This window comes from Lygodium microphyllum, chromosome 28 (genome assembly GCF_053477565.2).
Source record: "Lygodium microphyllum isolate KBCC chromosome 28, Lygodium_microphyllum_v1.1.10, whole genome shotgun sequence".
NCBI classification, from domain to species: Eukaryota; Viridiplantae; Streptophyta; class Polypodiopsida; order Schizaeales; family Lygodiaceae; genus Lygodium; species Lygodium microphyllum.
In genome coordinates this window covers 28055245-28063073 of record NC_141162.1, presented here as the reverse complement: position 1 = coordinate 28063073, position 7829 = coordinate 28055245, and positions in this window count along the sequence as shown.

Sequence of the window (7829 nt, the reverse complement as noted above, 5' to 3'; positions counted from 1 at the left end):
AAAGAAATAGACATAAATTTTATAATCAATCAAGACTTATTTGTTAGCTAAGACATAAAGTACAAAATTGGACTTAAACCACTTTATAAGAAATTTCAACACAATTAACTAATGTTATTGAAAGAATAAAAAACATTAAGTAGATTCTCTCATTGATATTGGTGGCGTTTAAAAACACCAAGGTAGCTACACAAAACACTTTAAATTTTTAACAAGCATATATTTTATAGCCATGCAAAAGCCCTTAATGTAAGGGATATATTTACTATCGAAGTCAAAATTAGTCCATATAGAGTCACTGTCTTGTTGCATCATGTATATTGGAAAAATACAAATTTTGTAGATAGTTGCACTACCATTTATGAAATGTTTGTGATATCCTAACTCATGAGCAAGTTGCATTGCTTCCATATCTTTCAAAGTAGATACTAAAGGAGTCTGCCCCAACATGGATAATTGTGAGTTGTTCAATGTAAGTGATAGACAATGTGAGGCATTTGTTGAGTATGCTTGTATAGTAGATGGTTATAAAGTATAAAATAGGATTTAAAACACTTTATAAAATTTTTTAACACAATTAACTAATATTATTGAAAGAATAAAAAACATCAAGTAGATTCTCTCATTGATATTGGTGGTGTTTAGAAACACAAAGGTAAGTACATAAAACACTTTAAATTTCTAATAAGCATATATTTCATAGCCATACAAAATACTTTAATGTAAGGGATATATTTATTATGAAAGTCAAAATTAGTCCATATAGAGTCAGCGCCTTCTTGTTAATCATGTATATTGGAAAAATTCAAATTTTGTAGATTTTGTATAAAACATTTAGCTACACTACCATTTATGAAATGTTTGTAATATCCTAACTCATGAGCAAGTTGCATTGCTTCCATATCTTTCAAAGTAGAGACTAAAGGAGTTTACTTCAACATGGATAATTGTGAGTTATTCAATGTAAGTGATAGACGATGCGAGGCATTTGTTGAGTATGTTTGTATAGTAGACTATCATAAAGTACAAAATAGGATTTAAACCACTTTATAAGAAATTTCAATACAATTAACTAATGTTATTGAAACAATAAAAAACATCAAGTAGATTCTCTCATTGATATTGGTGGTGTTTAGAAACACCAAGGTAATTACATAAAACACTTTAAATTTCAAACAAGCATATATTTCATAGCCATGCAAAAGCTTTTAATATAAGGGATATATCTATTATGAAAGTCAAAATTAATCCATATAGAGTCAGCGCATTCTTGTTACATCATGTATATTGGAAAAATACAAATTTTGTAGATTTTGTATAAAACGTTTAGCTGCACTACCATTTATGAAATGTTTGTGATATCCTAAGTCATGAGCAAGTTGCATTGCTTCCATATCTTTCAAAGTAGAGACTAAAGGAGTTTGCTTCAACATGGATAATTGTGAGCTGTTCAATGTAAGAGACGGATGACGTGAAGCATTTGTTGAGGATGTTTTTATAATAGATGGTCTCTTGAAGCAAGAAGTAATTGAAGATTGAACATGTATACCATCTTTATCAATCATGGTCTCGTGCGGTGCTGATGATGAAGATGAAATACCATCATTCTCTGCTCTAGTCCATTCATCAATGACAACCTTGAATTGAGCATACAATTCATGTCCATATTGAACTGGATCCTATCCATATCGATCAAACTTGATGACTTCACGTGCATCATGGTATTTGCTTAAGCGAGTCAAGTATGGTAGAAGTTCTTTGATCAAGATAGAGTCTTCACGATCAATATCAAATGTTTTTTGATAAATGCAATTCTCAACAGGATTTGGACATCCTTTGTAAGGACTATCATCTATGAGAATAGTCTTGGTATGCTGACAAACATCTCCATATTGATCCCATACATACTTCAGAGGCTTGAACATTGCTTCTACTCCCATCTTATCTGGCCTATATATGATTTTGAGTCAATGTCTATGACATTGTTCTTGGCCCCAAATCATGAAGAAAGGATACTTTCTTTTTGCATGGATCTCCAAGCACTTAATAACTGCCATGACATTCTTATGTAAAGCTGTTGACCAAACTCCCACTTGGAATCTTGCAAATAAGGCTTCAAGAAACTCCATACATCCTGGTCGAAGAACAAGCCATTGCTTTCCCATTTGAAAGCTTTGAAACCTTTTAGACTTAGCAAAGCATCGTTGTAAAAGAAGACCATTGAGATCAAGTATTACACATAATTGTGTTGCATTTCTTATCAAGGAAACATCAATCACATCATCATGCTCTACTGTTGTTGAATCTGCTAGATATCCAACCATAGATGTCTTAGTTGAAGTTACAAAGAAGAAAAAGAAGCACATTAGATTCATTTACTTCCTCATCATTCTACCTAATTTTTGAGCTATAAACTGGCATAGAACACTAAAGTAATTTAACTTCACATTGATAAATACATAAATAGGTACTACTTTAAAAATGATGTCTTAAGAAAAGACACAATTGACCATGTGGTCAAATCTAATCAAAAGTAATATCATGAGGTGAAAAAAATATATATGACAAATTTTTTGAAGTAAAATCTATTCTAATAAAGTCATTTTTTCATATCTACTTTTTATCGCTAGTTATAAGTATACTTGAGATACTATTAATAGATTCTTGTAATTAGTTGTACAAATTATATTATCATTATAATATTTAACATACTCAATTTTTAAAAATGCCTTAAAAATGGCATGTACAAAGAAGATGTTTATTAGTCCTAATTATTAAAAGAAAATTTAAACATGATACTTTTGACCATGTGACCAAAACTATGTCACATATAAGTGACACATGACAAATTAATTGAGATAAGTTATACTCTATTTGAATAAGTTTTCATAGTTTCTTCTTAAGGACTAACCATTCTATTTTTGAACTAGTTATATCCCATAGATATTTAAACTCACGAATTGTAACAAGGATTTTACCTTAATATTCCATATACACATCTCAAAAGATACATTGGAGAGAAATCTTTGTTGCAATATTTATAACTGAGGTAAAACTCCTTTGGGAGGTGCAATGAATCTTTTTTGGGGTGTGCAATATATTATTGGCTTTCTTATCCTAAGGTACATGCATAGACATACACTAGTGATGTAGTAAAAGAGGCTATAAGAGATAAGAGATTTGACCATGTGGACAAATCTAACCAAAACTAACATGACAAGATCATAACACAACACATATAAGAGTTTAATTGAAATAAGATCTAAAATAGACTTAAGGAAATTTTGCATAGCTAGCTCAAACTTTTCATTATGATAAGTATTCTTACACACTAGATTACAATTAAATAGTTATCCTTACAAATGATGATAAATTTTAATGAGCTCTTTAATACCGATTCGGTAAAATATTTACTTAAATAAAAATTTTAAACCAAAAATGCTTCGTACCTTTTATAAAAAATTAAAAAACCAAAGACATAGTTTCTTTAATTAATATCATCAAAGAAAGAAAATATTGCAAATGCTAATGGAAGTAACCTCTCAAGAAAAAAATCAAAATTACATCAATGTGTCTTCCTTGATGAAAGGAGAAGGAACAGAGTTTAAACACCTGAAGTAGCCCTTAATTTCTCTTTCGTAATTAGACTTGCTATATCTTGGCTTGATTCTTCTATGCCCTCGGGTGGTACTTCAAGAACTTGAACTTCAGTAGGAGGAACCTCTTGGGAGTTTGAATTTTGTTTGGCACTCTCATGGACCCTCCACAATTGTGCTTCAACCTCTCTTTGCTCTTGAGTGTTGCAAACCACTGCAATAGTCTTCATATGATTTATCAATGCCACCTTAGATGCAAGTCCACTTGCATATACATCAAATACAACCTCATGAGCATCATTGAATGCTTTGATTGTAGTTTCCATAACTTTCATTTTCTTTCTCAAAACGGCCTTTGCAATCCTTTGTTCTTCTTCAAGATCTTCATCATTGCACTCCTTGTCCAAGCCTTCAAAGTCCAAAATGGAAGGCTTGTTGACATTTTTATATATCGCTCAAAATTGATGAAGCTTTTCTCCATGGTCACTAATGTCAAAACCACAAAAGAATCTATAGATCCAAAAGCAAATTATCTATCCATTGGTAGAAAGTCAACACTACCAACTAGCATGTGATACTTGCAAGAAATGCTTTCAAGAGCATTTTCCAAAGCTGCCATTTGCTTTTGATCAAGAAATGATAACAACATGAATTGTTTAGGTTCACATGTCATTTGTAGTAGAGTGGATACAACCTTTCCAAACTTTATAGAGTCCCATTTCATTCCCTCAACCCCATGTGTTGCATCTAGAACAACAACCCCAATGGTAATTGGATCTCTGTAAACATTATGTATAAGATCAAAGGTTTCTAGATTGCATCCGACAACATATACATGCCAAGGAGAAGTAGTGGAGGATTGAAGAGGATTTTGCTTTTTTCCAATTAGGAAGTTCACAATATCTTTTGCTCCATTTGGTAGGGACCCTACATCAGCTCCACGTGTGAGCTTCTTTGATACCCAATCATTGCAAATGCCTAAAATCTTTGTGTAGACTTTATCATTGATATCATAATCATCAACAAGCTCTTCCCAAGTCTTCATCACAACGCTACTTTCTAGAACTGAAGCATTGAAAAGAGTGACTAATTTCTCCTTTAGGACCCTATCTTGCTTGATTTGCTTAGCCCTTGTTTCCATGTCAATCATATCTTCCTTATCCCATTTGTTTCTAAGAAAAAGGATATGACCTTCATTGATCTCCTCTTGTAGTGTAAGGATGTCTCCATCCTTTAAACCCATAAGGCAACGAAATGCAGCAGGAGAAGGTTTCCTTCCCTTTTTTCTCGAACTCTCCTCTTGGGATATAAGTTCACCTCTAGAGTATCTCTTCATGATTTTGATCCAACTATCAAATATTTCTTGGGAGCTAACAATCATATGGCAATCTCTAGATGCACAATTTTCTCCAATGTATGCCACAAATCTCTGCAAAAAAAAGATCAAAATAGTGAGCATAGAACAAAATAAAGAGCATCACACTAATCTTCACAAAAAAAGAAGGTAAGCTTATATATGATTACCTGCCATGGTACTCTTTGAGAGCTTGTCTTAGAAAGCCCTTGTTGGGGTTTTGGTGGAGAACCAAATGCTAGCCACTGATCTCTTAATTGTTGAAGTTGCTCAACATAAGGTGCATTCTTCATAACATTATGTGATTCCATATTTGTCATTCGTGAAAGCTCAATGCACATTTCTGCAGGACAATCAACTAATATTCTGGCATTTCTTGTGGTGTATAAATGCTTGGTTGCTAGAAAACGTGTAGTATTACTCTGAATATATATCTTTGCTGCATGAATTGAGTGAAGCCCTGATATAATCCAATAACTATAAGTGTCCAACTTATTAGCATCCACCTCATCACGATGCATGGGTCTCTTCTCATTGTTATCTTGTACAAAAGGCATAAGATATGCTGCTGTTGCTGGGTTCATGGGAGTTTTTATGAAAGACGTGGTTAGCTTCTCTACATAATCCCAATATAGTGACCTATAAGCATACAAAGGAGGTGCCTCATAACACCTATCAACGAGAATAGGAAATTGTGTTGTTGGACCAAATGGAAAGAATTTTTCAAACATGTGAAATCCTGATTCTTCCTTATTTCCCTTCTTCTTAACTATTTCAGGAAAATCGAATGTTCTTTCTACTCCCTTGACCTCAAGAGAAATTATTGGCTTTGCAGGTGTAACTTCTAACATGGAAGGTAAAGTGGCATCATTCTTAGTAGTGTTAGCAGCCATACTAACAACAAGAGCTTGTGACAAGGAACTTTGTTGAGGTGATTTTGACTTTGAGCTTGTGGGATTCTATGAATTATTTTCTTCTTGAGGAGAAGGTGAAGACCTCAAGTCTATTTGTTTATCTTGGAGCTTCATTCTTTTGTTGGGGCGATCACATTTTCTTGATAGGGAAAGTAGCTCACTATTTTGAACAGCTTGGAATGCTAATATAATGTCTTATGTGCCCTTTACCTCCTCAAATAAGGTCCATCCCATTGTTTTCAAAGAGTATTCTTCATCCTCTTTAATACTGGCAGAGTGAAATGACAAAGGATCAAGTTTGTATACTACATTTTTTCCCTTGATCTTAACAAGATTACATAGTATTCCCTCTTTCCCAACACATCCATCTGTTATCTTCTCTATGACACCATCTTGTTGAAAAAATGCAATACCACTCTTCAAAGTGAATAAGAGAACATTGTCAGCCCTTTTTCCTTGACTATCATAAACATCCACATACCATGGATACACAAAACCACCACTAACTCCATCAATGGTTTGGGTCTCCTTTTTGGATGTGCTATCTTTCTTTGCCATTGAATAGTTCTACAAATAGAAAAAGTTGTTAGACAAAAGTGGATTTAAAAATATTCAAAATTCACAAAACCCAAATAAATGTATAAGATTTCTAAGTTGAAAATTGAAAACACAACAACACAAGATTTTATGAAATACAAGACAAATGTACTCTAAAGGGACTCTACCATAAAATGAAATATTGAAATTTGAGATTAAGTGTGGTATGAGATCCAACCATAAATATGTGTACTTATGTATCAAATCTCATGGATTATCCTCGCCCTAAGTTAGCATTAATTATGTTTCTCTTGCAAGAATCAAATTCTATTAATAGTGAGACTTGACCATGGGCTTAACCAAATGGTCAAGTGATAATAAAATGTTGAGTGTGAGTGTGGTATGAGATATAGTGAAAAATCATTATGGTCATGTAGAAAATGTCATGGATGATTTTGTCCCTAAGTTAATATTGGATTTCTTCTCCATGTAAGTTTCCTATGCAAGGATCATACTCTAGGAACTTTGCTAAGATTTTTGGCCATGTGGTCAAATCCTATGTAATCAAAGAATGAGATTTAGTCCAATATGAGATCCACCTATATATCAATGTGGTTATGTAGCAATCTCACAATTCCATTTGGCCCAAAGTTAACATTTTAATTACTGCACATGTAAGTTTCCCTTGAAATGAGCTATATTGTAGAAACATTGTCATTGGTTTTAGCCATGTGGTCAAATCCTATTTAGTCATAAGACTTATCTATCAAATTAGAAACTTTGCCATGGTTTTTTACCATAGGGTTCTTAAAGGCTAGTTAAAGAGAGGATGCGGTTTATTGTGATATGAGATTCACATATAAACAAATATAGCTATGTAGCAAATCCCATAGATATCAATATAAGATAAAGTGAAAAACACTTGAAAGGTGGAGATTTGACCTCATGGCAAAACCTACAAGATAAGACGATTTCTATAAACTAGTTTTAATCATATGGCCAAATCTAGTTTCATAACCATATGAAGAAAGTGATTCATTTGTTGTAACATGTTGTGAAATTGGATTTGACTATATAGCCAAATATTGTTTTATAATGGAATGAAAAAGTGGTCTCATGGTTTGCAAGATTTATGAGATTAGATTTGATCATATGGCTGAACAAAACAAGAATGGGGGATTCTTGGATGCTAGCATTGATAACAAAATGAAAGATTTGACCATATGGCCAATTTTTATTTTGTAGTGGAATGGAAAAAGTGGCTAATTTGTGGCAAAATGATATGATATTTATAGGAAGTTATGAAAAATTAAAATGAAAGAAATGGTTAATGGAAACAAAGTGGTTTGTTTGTTGCACAACAAGTTTTGACCACATGGCGAGACTTCCTATAAATATAGTAGGTAATCAAGGAGTTCCAAGTAGAAC